The sequence below is a fragment of the Oncorhynchus keta genome, unplaced genomic scaffold (genome assembly GCF_023373465.1).
Source record: "Oncorhynchus keta strain PuntledgeMale-10-30-2019 unplaced genomic scaffold, Oket_V2 Un_contig_975_pilon_pilon, whole genome shotgun sequence".
In the NCBI taxonomy this organism is placed as follows: Eukaryota; Metazoa; Chordata; class Actinopteri; order Salmoniformes; family Salmonidae; genus Oncorhynchus; species Oncorhynchus keta.
Window position 1 is genome coordinate 1 of NW_026290667.1, and position 13,010 is coordinate 13,010.

The window sequence follows — 13,010 nt, forward strand, 5'->3', positions numbered from 1 at the left end:
TAAAATTGCTTGTTTGTCGGTGATGTGTGGAACAGCAAAATCAGTGTCTAGAAGGGCAACTGTGTCTTACTCAGTACCAGTGGCAGGTGTGATAGACCACATATAGGTTGTGAGAGTATGAAAAATGGCGTGTGTGAGAGAGCGAATGAAAGAGCATGTGTGGGAGAGACAAACTTTTACTCTTCCTCTCTGTCTCTCTCTCCCCTTTCTCTCTCACCCTCTCTCTCTCTCTCTCTCTCTCTCTCTCTCTTCCATTCCTCTCTCTCTCTCTCTCTCTCCCTCTCTGTCTTCCACTCTCCTTTCTCTCTCCCTATCTCTGCCTCTTCTACTCCTCTCTCTCTCTCTCTCTCTCTCTCTCTCTCTCTCTCCTCTCTCTCGCTCTCCCTCGATCTGTCTTCCACTCCCCTTTCTCTCTCACCCTCTCTATCTCTGTCTTCCACTCCCCTTTCTCTCTCACCCTCTCTCTCTCTGTCTTCCACTCCCCTTTCTCTCTCACCCTCTCTATCTCTGTCTTCCACTCCCCTTTCTCTCTCACCCTCTCTCTCTGTCTTCCACTCCCCTTTCTCTCTCACCCTCTATCTCTGTCTTCCACTCCCCTTTCTCTCTCACCCTCTCTCTCTCTGTCTTCCACTCCCCTTTCTCTCTCACCCTCTCTCTCTGTCTCCCACTCCCCTTTCTCTCTCCCTATCTCTGCCTCTTCTACTCCTCTCTCTCTCTCTCCTTTCTCTCTCGCTCTTCCTCTCTCTCTCTCTCCCACTCCCCTTTCCCTCTCCCTCTTTCTCTCTGTCTCTCTTCCACTTCTATCTCTCTCTTGGTCTCCCAATCCTCTCTCTCTCTCTCTCTCTCTCCCACTCCCCTTTCCCTCTCCCTCTTTCTCTCTGTCTCTCTTCCACTTCTATCTCTCTCTCGGTCTCCCAATCCTCTCTCTCTCTCTCCCACTCCCCTTTCCCTCTCCCCTGTCTCTCTCTCTCTTCCACCCCTTTCTCTCTCTCCCACACCCCTTTCTCTCTCTCTGTCTCTCTCCCACACCCCTTTCTCTCTCTCCTTCTCTCTCTGTCTCTCTCCCACTCCCCTTGCTCTGTCTCTCTCTGTCTCTCTTTTCCTCTCTGTGAGGCTGTGTGCTAAGTGAAGTCCTCCCCAGTCCTCTATCCCAGGGGAAGCAGGCAGAGAGAGAGAGGAGGGTTGGGTTACACTCTCCAGGGATGGGTGGTGGGGTAGAGATCGATAGGGGATGAAGACTGAGAGGCAGAGACATAGCATCATTATCTTCCCTTTAGGACACTCCGGGAGGAGTCAGGAGGGAGGGAGGGAGACTGGTGGCTGGGGCTGCCAAACAAAGAAGCATCAACACCCCCTGACAGTAGCTCTGAGTGCAGCCTGCCTGCTAGCCAGCCAGCCACAGCCAGGGGAGGTAGAGGGAGGGATGCAGAGAGAGCCATCGGCCATGCAGACAGGCAAGAGATACATAACACACTACGGAGGAAGGAGGGAAGAGGGAAAGGCTGTATGAGAAAAGGAACAAGCGATCTGAATGCCATGGGGAGATGGGAGACTAGAGAAGGGTCCAGTCTCATAGTATGAACAGGTATGCTACAGGACATGTGGCTGATGCCCTAGCCCAGAGTAACACTGCTCACTGTAGTCACTGTGTAGCCGATGTAGCTAGCTGGGTGAATATAGTCTTGTTTACAGTCTGGAGCATATGTACACGGCATGTTGTTGGCACGTGTGGCTAAAGCTAATGCTACATCAGATTAGTGGTAAATCTGTGGGTTTAATGTACTTTAGCTGTGACGCTAGTGTTAGCCTGTAGGATCTGATTGTTTACCAGTGCAGCTGTGTGTACTGTAGGCTAGTAGAGGCATGTTTTTAATTCAGAGAGAGATGGGGACCCTGAAGATTTAATTTTCACTCTGACTGACTGGGTTTCGGGAAATCTCTTTTTATGCTTGTGGCTATACACTTTGTGGCTATACACTTTGTGGCTATACACTTTGTGGCTATACACTTTGTGGCTATACACTTTGTGACTATACACTTTGTGGCTATACACTTTGTGGCTATACACTTTGTGGCTATACACTTTGTGGCTATACACTTTGTGGCTATACACTTTGTGACTATACACTTTGTGGCTATACACTTTGGCTATACACTTTGTGGCTATACACTTTGTGGCTATACACTTTGTGGCTATACACTTTGTGGCTATACACTTTGTGGCTATACACTTTGTGACTATACACTTTGTGGCTATACACTATACACTTACTTTGTGGCTATATACTTTGTGGCTATACACTTTGTGGCTATACACTTTGTGGCTATACACTTTGTGGCTATACACTTTGGCTATACACTTTGGCTATACACTTTGTGACTATACACTTTGTGGCTATACACTTTGTGGCTATACACTTTGTGACTATACACTTTGTGGCTATACACTTTGTGACTATACACTTTGTGACTATACACTTTGTGGCTATACACTTTGTGACTATACACTTTGTGGCTATACACTTTGTGACTATACACTTTGTGACTATACACTTTGTGGCTATACACTTTGTGGCTATACACTTTGTGGCTATACACTTTGTGACTATACACTTTGTGACTATACACTTTGTGACTATACACTTTGTGACTATACACTTTGTGGCTATACACTTTGTGGCTATACACTTTGTGGCTATACACTTTGTGACTATACACTTTGTGACTATACACTTTGTGACTATACACTTTGTGGCTATACACTTTGTGGCTATACACTTTGTGACTATACACTTTGTGGCTATACACTTTGTGGCTATACACTTTGTGGCTATACACTTTGTGACTATACACTTTGTGGCTATACACTTTGTGACTATACACTTTGTGGCTATACACTTTGTGGCTATACACTTTGTGGCTATACACTTTGTGGCTATACACTTTGTGACTATACACTTTGTGACTATACACTTTGTGGCTATACACTTTGTGACTATACACTTTGTGGCTATACACTTTGTGGCTATACACTTTGTGGCTATACACTTTGTGACTATACACTTTGTGACTATACACTTTGTGACTATACACTTTGTGGCTATACACTTTGTGGCTATACACTTTGTGACTATACACTTTGTGACTATACACTTTGTGGCTATACACTTTGTGGCTATACACTTTGTGACTATACACTTTGTGACTATACACTTTGTGGCTATACACTTTGTGGCTATACACTTTGTGACTATACACTTTGTGACTATACACTTTGTGGCTATACACTTTGTGGCTATACACTTTGTGGCTATACACTTTGTGACTATACACTTTGTGACTATACACTTTGTGGCTATACACTTTGTGGCTATACACTTTGTGGCTATACACTTTGTGGCTATACACTTTGTGGCTATACACTTTGTGGCTATACACTTTGTGGCTATACACTTTGTGACTATACACTTTGTGGCTATACACTTTGTGACTATACACTTTGTGGCTATACACTTTGTGACTATACACTTTGTGGCTATACACTTTGTGACTATACACTTTGTGACTATACACTTTGTGACTATACACTTTGTGGCTATACACTTTGTGGCTATACACTTTGTGACTATACACTTTGTGACTATACACTTTGTGGCTATACACTTTGTGGCTATACACTTTGTGACTATACACTTTGTGGCTATACACTTTGTGGCTATACACTTTGTGGCTATACACTTTGTGGCTATACACTTTGTGGCTATACACTTTGTGACTATACACTTTGTGGCTATACACTTTGTGACTATACACTTTGTGGCTATACACTTTGTGGCTATACACTTTGTGGCTATACACTTTGTGGCTATACACTTTGTGGCTATACACTTTGTGACTATACACTTTGTGACTATACACTTTGTGACTATACACTTTGTGGCTATACACTTTGTGACTATACACTTTGTGACTATACACTTTGTGGCTATACACTTTGTGGCTATACACTTTGTGGCTATACACTTTGTGACTATACACTTTGTGGCTATACACTTTGTGGCTATACACTTTGTGACTATACACTTTGTGACTATACACTTTGTGGCTATACACTTTGTGGCTATACACTTTGTGGCTATACACTTTGTGGCTATACACTTTGTGACTATACACTTTGTGGCTATACACTTTGTGACTATACACTTTGTGGCTATACACTTTGTGGCTATACACTTTGTGACTATACACTTTGTGACTATACACTTTGTGACTATACACTTTGTGACTATACACTTTGTGACTATACACTTTGTGACTATACACTTTGTGACTATACACTTTGTGGCTATACACTTTGTGGCTATACACTTTGTGACTATACACTTTGTGGCTATACACTTTGTGACTATACACTTTGTGGCTATACACTTTGTGACTATACACTTTGTGGCTATACACTTTGTGGCTATACACTTTGTGACTATACACTTTGTGACTATACACTTTGTGACTATACACTATACACTTTGTGACTATACACTTTGTGGCTATACACTTTGTGGCTATACACTTTGTGACTATACACTTTGTGACTATACACTTTGTGACTATACACTTTGTGACTATACACTTTGTGGCTATACACTTTGTGGCTATACACTTTGTGACTATACACTTTGTGACTATACACTTTGTGGCTATACACTTTGTGGCTATACACTTTGTGACTATACACTTTGTGACTATACACTTTGTGGCTATACACTTTGTGACTATACACTTTGTGACTATACACTTTGTGACTATACACTTTGTGGCTATACACTTTGTGGCTATACACTTTGTGACTATACACTTTGTGACTATACACTTTGTGGCTATACACTTTGTGACTATACACTTTGTGGCTATACACTTTGTGGCTATACACTTTGTGGCTATACACTTTGTGACTATACACTTTGTGACTATACACTTTGTGGCTATACACTTTGTGGCTATACACTTTGTGGCTATACACTTTGTGGCTATACACTTTGTGGCTATACACTTTGTGGCTATACACTTTGTGACTATACACTTTGTGACTATACACTTTGTGGCTATACACTTTGTGGCTATACACTTTGTGGCTATACACTTTGTGGCTATACACTTTGTGACTATACACTTTGTGGCTATACACTTTGTGACTATACACTTTGTGGCTATACACTTTGTGGCTATACACTTTGGCTATACACTTTGTGGCAATACACTTTGTGGCTATACACTTTGTGGCTATACACTTTGTGGCTATACACTTTGTGACTATACACTTTGTGGCTATACACTTTGTGACTATACACTTTGTGGCTATACACTTTTGGCTATACACTTTGTGACTATACACTTTGTGACTATACACTTTGTGGCTATACACTTTGTGACTATACACTTTGTGACTATACACTTTGTGGCTATACACTTTGTGACTATACACTTTGTGGCTATACACTTTGTGGCTATACACTTTGTGGCTATACACTTTGTGACTATACATTGTGGCTATACACTTTGTGGCTATACACTTTATGACATCACTTTATGACTATACACTTTGTGGCTATACACTTTGTGACTATACACTTTGTCCCTATACACTTTGTGACTATACACTTTGTGGCTATACACTTTGTGACTATACACTTTGTGACTATACACTTTGTGGCTATACACTTTGTGACTATATACACTTTGTCCCTATACACTTTGTGGCTATACACTTTGTGACTATACACTTTGTGGCTATACACTTTGTGACTATACACTTTGTGGCTATACACTTTGTGACTATACACTTTGTGGCTATACACTTTGTGACTATACACTTTGTGACTAATACACTTTGTGGCTATACACTTTGTGACTATACACTTTGTGACTATACACTTTGTGGCTATACACTTTGTGACTAATACACTTTGTGACTATACACTTTGTGGCTATACACTTTGTGACTAATACACTTTGTGGCTATACACTTTGTGACTAATACACTTTGTGGCTATACACTTTGTGACTATACACTTTGTGGCTATACACTTTGTGGCTATACACTTTGTGACTAATACACTTTGTGACTATACACTTTGTGGCTATACACTTTGTGACTAATACACTTTGTGGCTATACACTTTGTGGCTATACACTTTGTGACTAATACACTTTGTGGCTATACACTTTGTGACTATACACTTTGTGGCTAATACACTTTGTGACTATACACTTTGTGACTATACACTTTGTGGCTATACACTTTGTGACTATACACTTTGTGGCTATACACTTTGTGACTATACACTTTGTGACTATACACTTTGTGACTATACACTTTGTGCTATACACTTTGTGGCTATACACTTTGTGGCTATACACTTTGTGACTATACACTTTGTGACTATACACTAATTGTGACTATACACTTTGTGACTATACACTTTGTGGCTATACACTTTGTGACTATACACTTTGTGACTATACACTTTGTGACTATACACTTTGTGACTATACACTTTGTGGCTATACACTTTGTGGCTATACACTTTGTGACTATACACTTTGTGACTATACACTTTGTGACTATACACTTTGTGGCTATATACACTATACACTTTGTGACTATACACTTTGTGACTATACACTTTGTGACTATACACTTTGTGCTATACACTTTGTGACTATACACTTTGTGGCTATACACTTTGTGACTATACACTTTGTGACTATACACTTTGTGACTATACACTTTGTGGACTATACACTTTGTGACTATACACTTTGTGCTATACACTTTGTGACTATACACTTTGTGGCTATACACTTTGTGACTATACACTTTGTGACTATACACTTTGTGACTATACACTTTGTGGCTATACACTTTGTGACTATACACTTTGTGGCTATACACTTTGTGACTATACACTTTGTGACTATACACTTTGTGCTATACACTTTGTGACTATACACTTTGCTATACACTTTGTGACTATACACTTTGTGACTATACACTTTGTGACTATACACTTTGTGACTATACACTTTGTGACTATACACTTTGTGGCTATACACTTTGTGACTATACACTTTGTGACTATACACTTTGTGGCTATACACTTTGTGACTATACACTTTGTGACTATACACTTTGTGGCTATACACTTTGTGACTATACACTTTGTGACTATACACTTTGTGACTATACACTTTGTGACTATACACTTTGTGACTATACACTTTGTGGCTATACACTTTGTGACTATACACTTTGTGACTATACACTTTGTGGCTATACACTTTGTGGCTATACACTTTGGCTATACACTTTGTGGCTATACACTTTGTGACTATACACTTTGTGACTATACACTTTGTGGCTATACACTTTGTGGCTATACACTTTGTGACTATACACTTTGTGGCTATACACTTTGTCCCTATACACTTTGTGACTATACACTTTGTGACTATACACTTTGTGGCTATACACTTTGTGGCTATACACTTTGTGACTATACACTTTTGACTATACACTTTGTGGCTATACACTTTGTGACTATACACTTTGTGACTATACACTTTGTGACTATACACTTTGTGACTATACACTTTGTGGCTATACACTTTGTGGCTATACACTTTGTGGCTATACACTTTGTGGCTATACACTTTGTGGCTATACACTTTGTGGCTATACACTTTGTGGCTATACACTTTGTGACTATACACTTTATTGGCTATACACTTTGTGACTATACACTTTGGGATGATTATACACTTTGTGGCTATACACTTTGTGGCTATACACTTTGTGACTATACACTTTGTGACTATACATCCCTATGATTATTGTTTGGGTCATTGGGGGGGGAATATATACATCCCTATATCAGGGTCGGGTCATTGGGGGAATATATACATCCCTATATTAGGGTCGGGTCATTGGGGGGGAATATATACATCCCTATATTAGGGTCGGGTCATTGGGGGGAATATATACATCCCTATATCAGGGTCGGATCATTGGGGGAATATATACATCCCTATATTAGGGTCGGGTCATTGGGGGAATATATACATCCCTATATCAGGGTCGGTCATTGGGGGAATATATACATCCCTATATTAGGGTCGGGTCATTGGGGAGGGAATATATACATCCCTATATTAGGGTCGGGTCATTGGGGGGGAATATATACATCCCTATATTAGGGTCGGGTCATTGGGGGGGGGAATATATACATCCCTATATTAGGGTCGGGTCATTGGGGGGGAATATATACATCCCTATATTAGGGTCGGGTCATTGGGGGGGAATATATACATCCCTATATTAGGGTCGGGTCATTGGGGGGGAATATATACATTTTATTTTTTTATTTTTTTATTTCACCTTTATTTAACCAGGTAGGCTAGTTGAGAACAAGTTCTCATTTGCAACTGCGACCTGGCCAAGATAAAGCATAGCAGTGTGAACAGACAACACAGAGTTACACATGGAGTAAACAATTAACAAGTCAATAACACAGTAGAAAAAATGGGCAGTCTATATACAATGTGTGCAAAAGGCATGAGGAGGTAGGCGAATAATACAATTTTGCAGATTAACACTGGAGTGATAAATGATCAGATGGTCATGTACAGGTAGAGATATTGGTGTGCAAAAGAGCAGAAAAGTAAATAAAAAAAATAAAATAAAAAAAAACAGTATAAAAACAGTATGGGAATGAGGTAGCTGAAAATGGGTGGGCTATTTACCTATAGACTATGTACAGCTGCAGCGATCGGTTAGCTGCTCGGATAGCTGATGTTTGAAGTTGGTGAGGGAGATAAAAGTCTCAACTTCAAATATTTTTGTCGTTCCAGTCACAGGCAGCAGAGTACTGGAACGAAAGGCGGCCAAATGAGGTGTTGGCTTTAGGGATGATCAGTGAGATACACCTGCTGGAGCGCGTGCTACGGATGGGTGTTGCCATCGTGACCAGTGAACTGAGATAAGGCGGAGCTTTACCTAGCATGGACTTGTAGATGACCTGGAGCCAGTGGGTCTGGCGACGAATATGTAGTGAGGGCCAGCCGACTAGAGCATACATCCCTATATTAGGGTCGGGTCATTGGGGGGGGGGAATATATACATCCCTATATTAGGGTCGGGTCATTGGGGGGGAATATATACATCCCTATATTAGGGTCGGGTCATTGGGGGAATATATACATCCCTATATTAGGGTCGGGTCATTGGGGGGGATATATACATCCCTATGTTAGGGTCGGGTCATTGGGGGATATATACATCCCTATATTAGGGTCGGGTCATTGGGGGGGAATATATACATCCCTATATTAGGGTCGGGTCATTTGGGGGGGATATATACATCCCTATGTTAGGGTCGGGTCATTGGGGGGGAATATATACATCCCTATATTAGGGTCGGGTCATTGGGGGGGAATATATACATCCCTATATTAGGGTCGGGTCATTTTCAAGAGTGGTGACACTTTAGTAACATGTTGGTATTTCACTTTACTTCCTGAATTGACTGAGTTGAAAAGGAATCGCCCCCAACCCTGCTACCTGTATAGATACACTATTTCACTTGGATCTAAAGTGCAAGGCTTTTAGATAGAATGACAGTAAGTGACAGATGTTTGTCAGAATTCAGCCAGTGTTGGGTAGATCATTGATTTGACTTGATTAAATCACTGACTATTTCATCAGTATTACAGTGTGAAGTGTTGCTGTTGTTGAATCTCCAGGCTTAATTGAAGGTATCAACGACACTGAAACAACCGTCTTTCATCTATTCTAGAGTCGGTGCTGAGCCCGTCACATATGAACTAACTAGGTTATTGTACGTAGACTAGTAGGCTACAGCATTTTTAAACAAGACATTGAAGGCCTGATGGGAGTGTTTGGTATCTTGATAGAAAATCAAGGTGTCCTCTAAAATACTTTTGAGACATGGAAATCTTTCCATGGTGCTGGAACTGTAGCTCTCAAAAGAAACATCTCCATATGTTGATTATCTTGTTCTTTATTGATCATCAATGGCATTGGGCACCTTTGCCCTTTGTGTATTGATGGTGCCTTAAATTGTCATATCTACATTACACTCTGACAGTTCCAGGTTTCCCTTCAGAAAGACTTGATTTATCTCAATGGGGCTTCCTGGTTAAATACGGTATGTTAGTAATACATCCCAGTGGGACAGGGATGTATGAGAGACGACATCATAAACTCCTGCACTGACTTAATAACGGACATGAATGTGACGGACCTTATGGGGTTTATACCTTTAAACCTACCTACCTCAGGGGGTGAACAAGGGCAGAAGGGTGGAGGAAAATCTTTTGAAATGGAATGCAGCCCACGATGGCTCCCCTCCTGTACAATCACAGAAATGAAATGATTAAGGATCCTGCTAAACAGAATGAGCCAATCACAGAAATGAAATGATTAAGGATCCTGCTACACAGAATGAGCCAATCAATCAGCAGATTACTGAGATTGCTGTCACTCTGCAGACAATGCATCCCTATAGTAATGACAGACACAAGCTGATCCAATGACCAGCGCTGTCTCTATGGGGACGATTGTATCGTATGTCCCTGTGCATCCACGGTGACTCATTCAAATGCAATTCATCTTCATTGAGACAGGAAGTCCCTTTGCTTAACACCTCTTCAATGCAGTAAAGGTGAGATTTCCTTAAACTATAATCCACATTTGTTGACAAGCGCCACATTTCGCCCCAGTGCCTTTTATGTTGATGAAACTAAAGAGAGGAGCATCTGTATGATATATTCTGCTGTTCTGTCACGCTATGATGTCAGAAGGGAAAACACTGTGTTCACGGTTTGAAGTCATTTGATCCTGTTTTTAGTTTCCTAAAGGGACGTGTCAGTTTCACCTAATAGGTGACTTTAATGAAGAGTAGAGTTGAGACCCTGCCTGATCAATACCCAATCTACTAACTAGGGTTACAACGTTCACATCACTTTAATGAAGAGTAGAGTTGAGACACTGCCTGATCAATACCCAATCTACTAACTAGGGTTACAACATTCACATCACTTTAATGAAGAGTAGAGTTGAGACCCTGCCTGATCAATACCCAATCTACTAACTAGGGTTACAACGTTCACATCACTTTAATGAAGAGTAGAGTTGAGACACTGCCTGATCAATACCCAATCTACTAACTAGGGTTACAACGTTCACATCACTTTAATGAAGAGTAGAGTTGAGACCCTGCCTGATCAATACCCAATCTACTAACTAGGGTTACAACGTTCACATCACTTTAATGAAGAGTAGAGTTGAGACCCTGCCTGATCAATACCCAATCTACTAACTAGGGTTACAACGTTCACATCACTTTAATGAAGAGTAGAGTTGAGACACTGCCTGATCAATACCCAATCTACTAACTAGGGTTACAACGTTCACATCACTTTAATGAAGAGTAGAGTTGAGACACTGCCTGATCAATACCCAATCTACTAACTAGGGTTACAACGTTCACATCACTTTAATGAAGAGTAGAGTTGAGACCTGCCTGATCAATACCCAATCTACTAACTAGGGTTACAACGTTCACATCACTTTAATGAAGAGTAGAGTTGAGACACTGCCTGATCAATACCCAATCTACTAACTAGGGTTACAACGTTCACATCACTTTAATGAAGAGTAGAGTTGAGACACTGCCTGATCAATACCCAATCTACTAACTAGGGTTACAACGTTCACATCACTTTAATGAAGAGTAGAGTTGAGACCCTGCCTGATCAATACCCAATCTACTAACTAGACCCTGGTTACAACGTTCACATCACTTTAATGAAGAGTAGAGTTGAGACACTGCCTGATCAATACCCAATCTACTAACTAGGGTTACAACGTTCACATCACTTTAATGAAGAGTAGAGTTGAGACACTGCCTGATCAATACCCAATCTACTAACTAGGGTTACAACGTTCACATCACTTTAATGAAGAGTAGAGTTGAGACACTGCCTGATCAATACCCAATCTACTAACTAGGTTACAACGTTCACATCACTTTAATGAAGAGTAGAGTTGAGACACTGCCTGATCAATACCCAATCTACTAACTAGGTTACAACGTTCACATCACTTTAATGAAGAGTAGAGTTGAGACCCTGCCTGATCAATACCCAATCTACTAACTAGGGTTACAACGTTCACATCACTTTAATGAAGAGTAGAGTTGAGACACTGCCTGATCAATACCCAATCTACTAACTAGGGTTACAACGTTCACATCACTTTAATGAAGAGTAGAGTTGAGACACTGCCTGATCAATACCCAATCTACTAACTAGGGTTACAACGTTCACATCACTTTAATGAAGAGTAGAGTTGAGACCCTGCCTGATCAATACCCAATCTACTAACTAGGGTTACAACGTTCACATCACTTTAATGAAGACTAACTAGACATTCACATCACTTTTGAGACCCTGCCTGATCAATACCCAATCTACTAACTAGGGTTACAACGTTCACATCACTTTAATGAAGAGTAGAGTTGAGACACTGCCTGATCAATACCCAATCTACTAACTAGGGTTACAACATTCACATCACTTTAATGAAGAGTAGAGTTGAGACCCTGCCTGATCAATAACCAATCTACTAACTAGGTTACAACGTTCACATCACTTTAATGAAGAGTAGAGTTGAGACCCTGCCTGATCAATAACCAATCTACTAACTAGGGTTACAACGTTCACATCACTTTAATGAAGAGTAGAGTTGAGACCCTGCCTGATCAATACCCAATCTACTAACTAGGGTTACGACATTCACATCACTTTAATGAAGAGTAGAGTTGAGACCCTGCCTGATCAATAACCAATCTACTAACTAGGGTTACAACGTTCACATCACTTTAATGAAGAGTAGAGTTGAGACCCTGCCTGATCAATACCCAATCTACTAA

General features: G+C 40.7%; 1 protein-coding gene across 1 annotated transcript in view; it reads left to right on the forward strand.

The window, feature by feature from the left end:
- The first annotated feature begins 1,421 nt into the window (after positions 1-1,421).
- Positions 1,422-13,010, forward strand: part of LOC127927201 (leucine-rich repeat serine/threonine-protein kinase 1-like) — a 30,560-nt gene continuing 18,971 nt past the window's right edge. The window contains exon 1 of the mRNA XM_052513180.1: positions 1,422-1,585. The gene's annotated coding sequence lies outside the window, so the exon portion shown is untranslated. The remainder of the gene's footprint in view (positions 1,586-13,010) is intronic.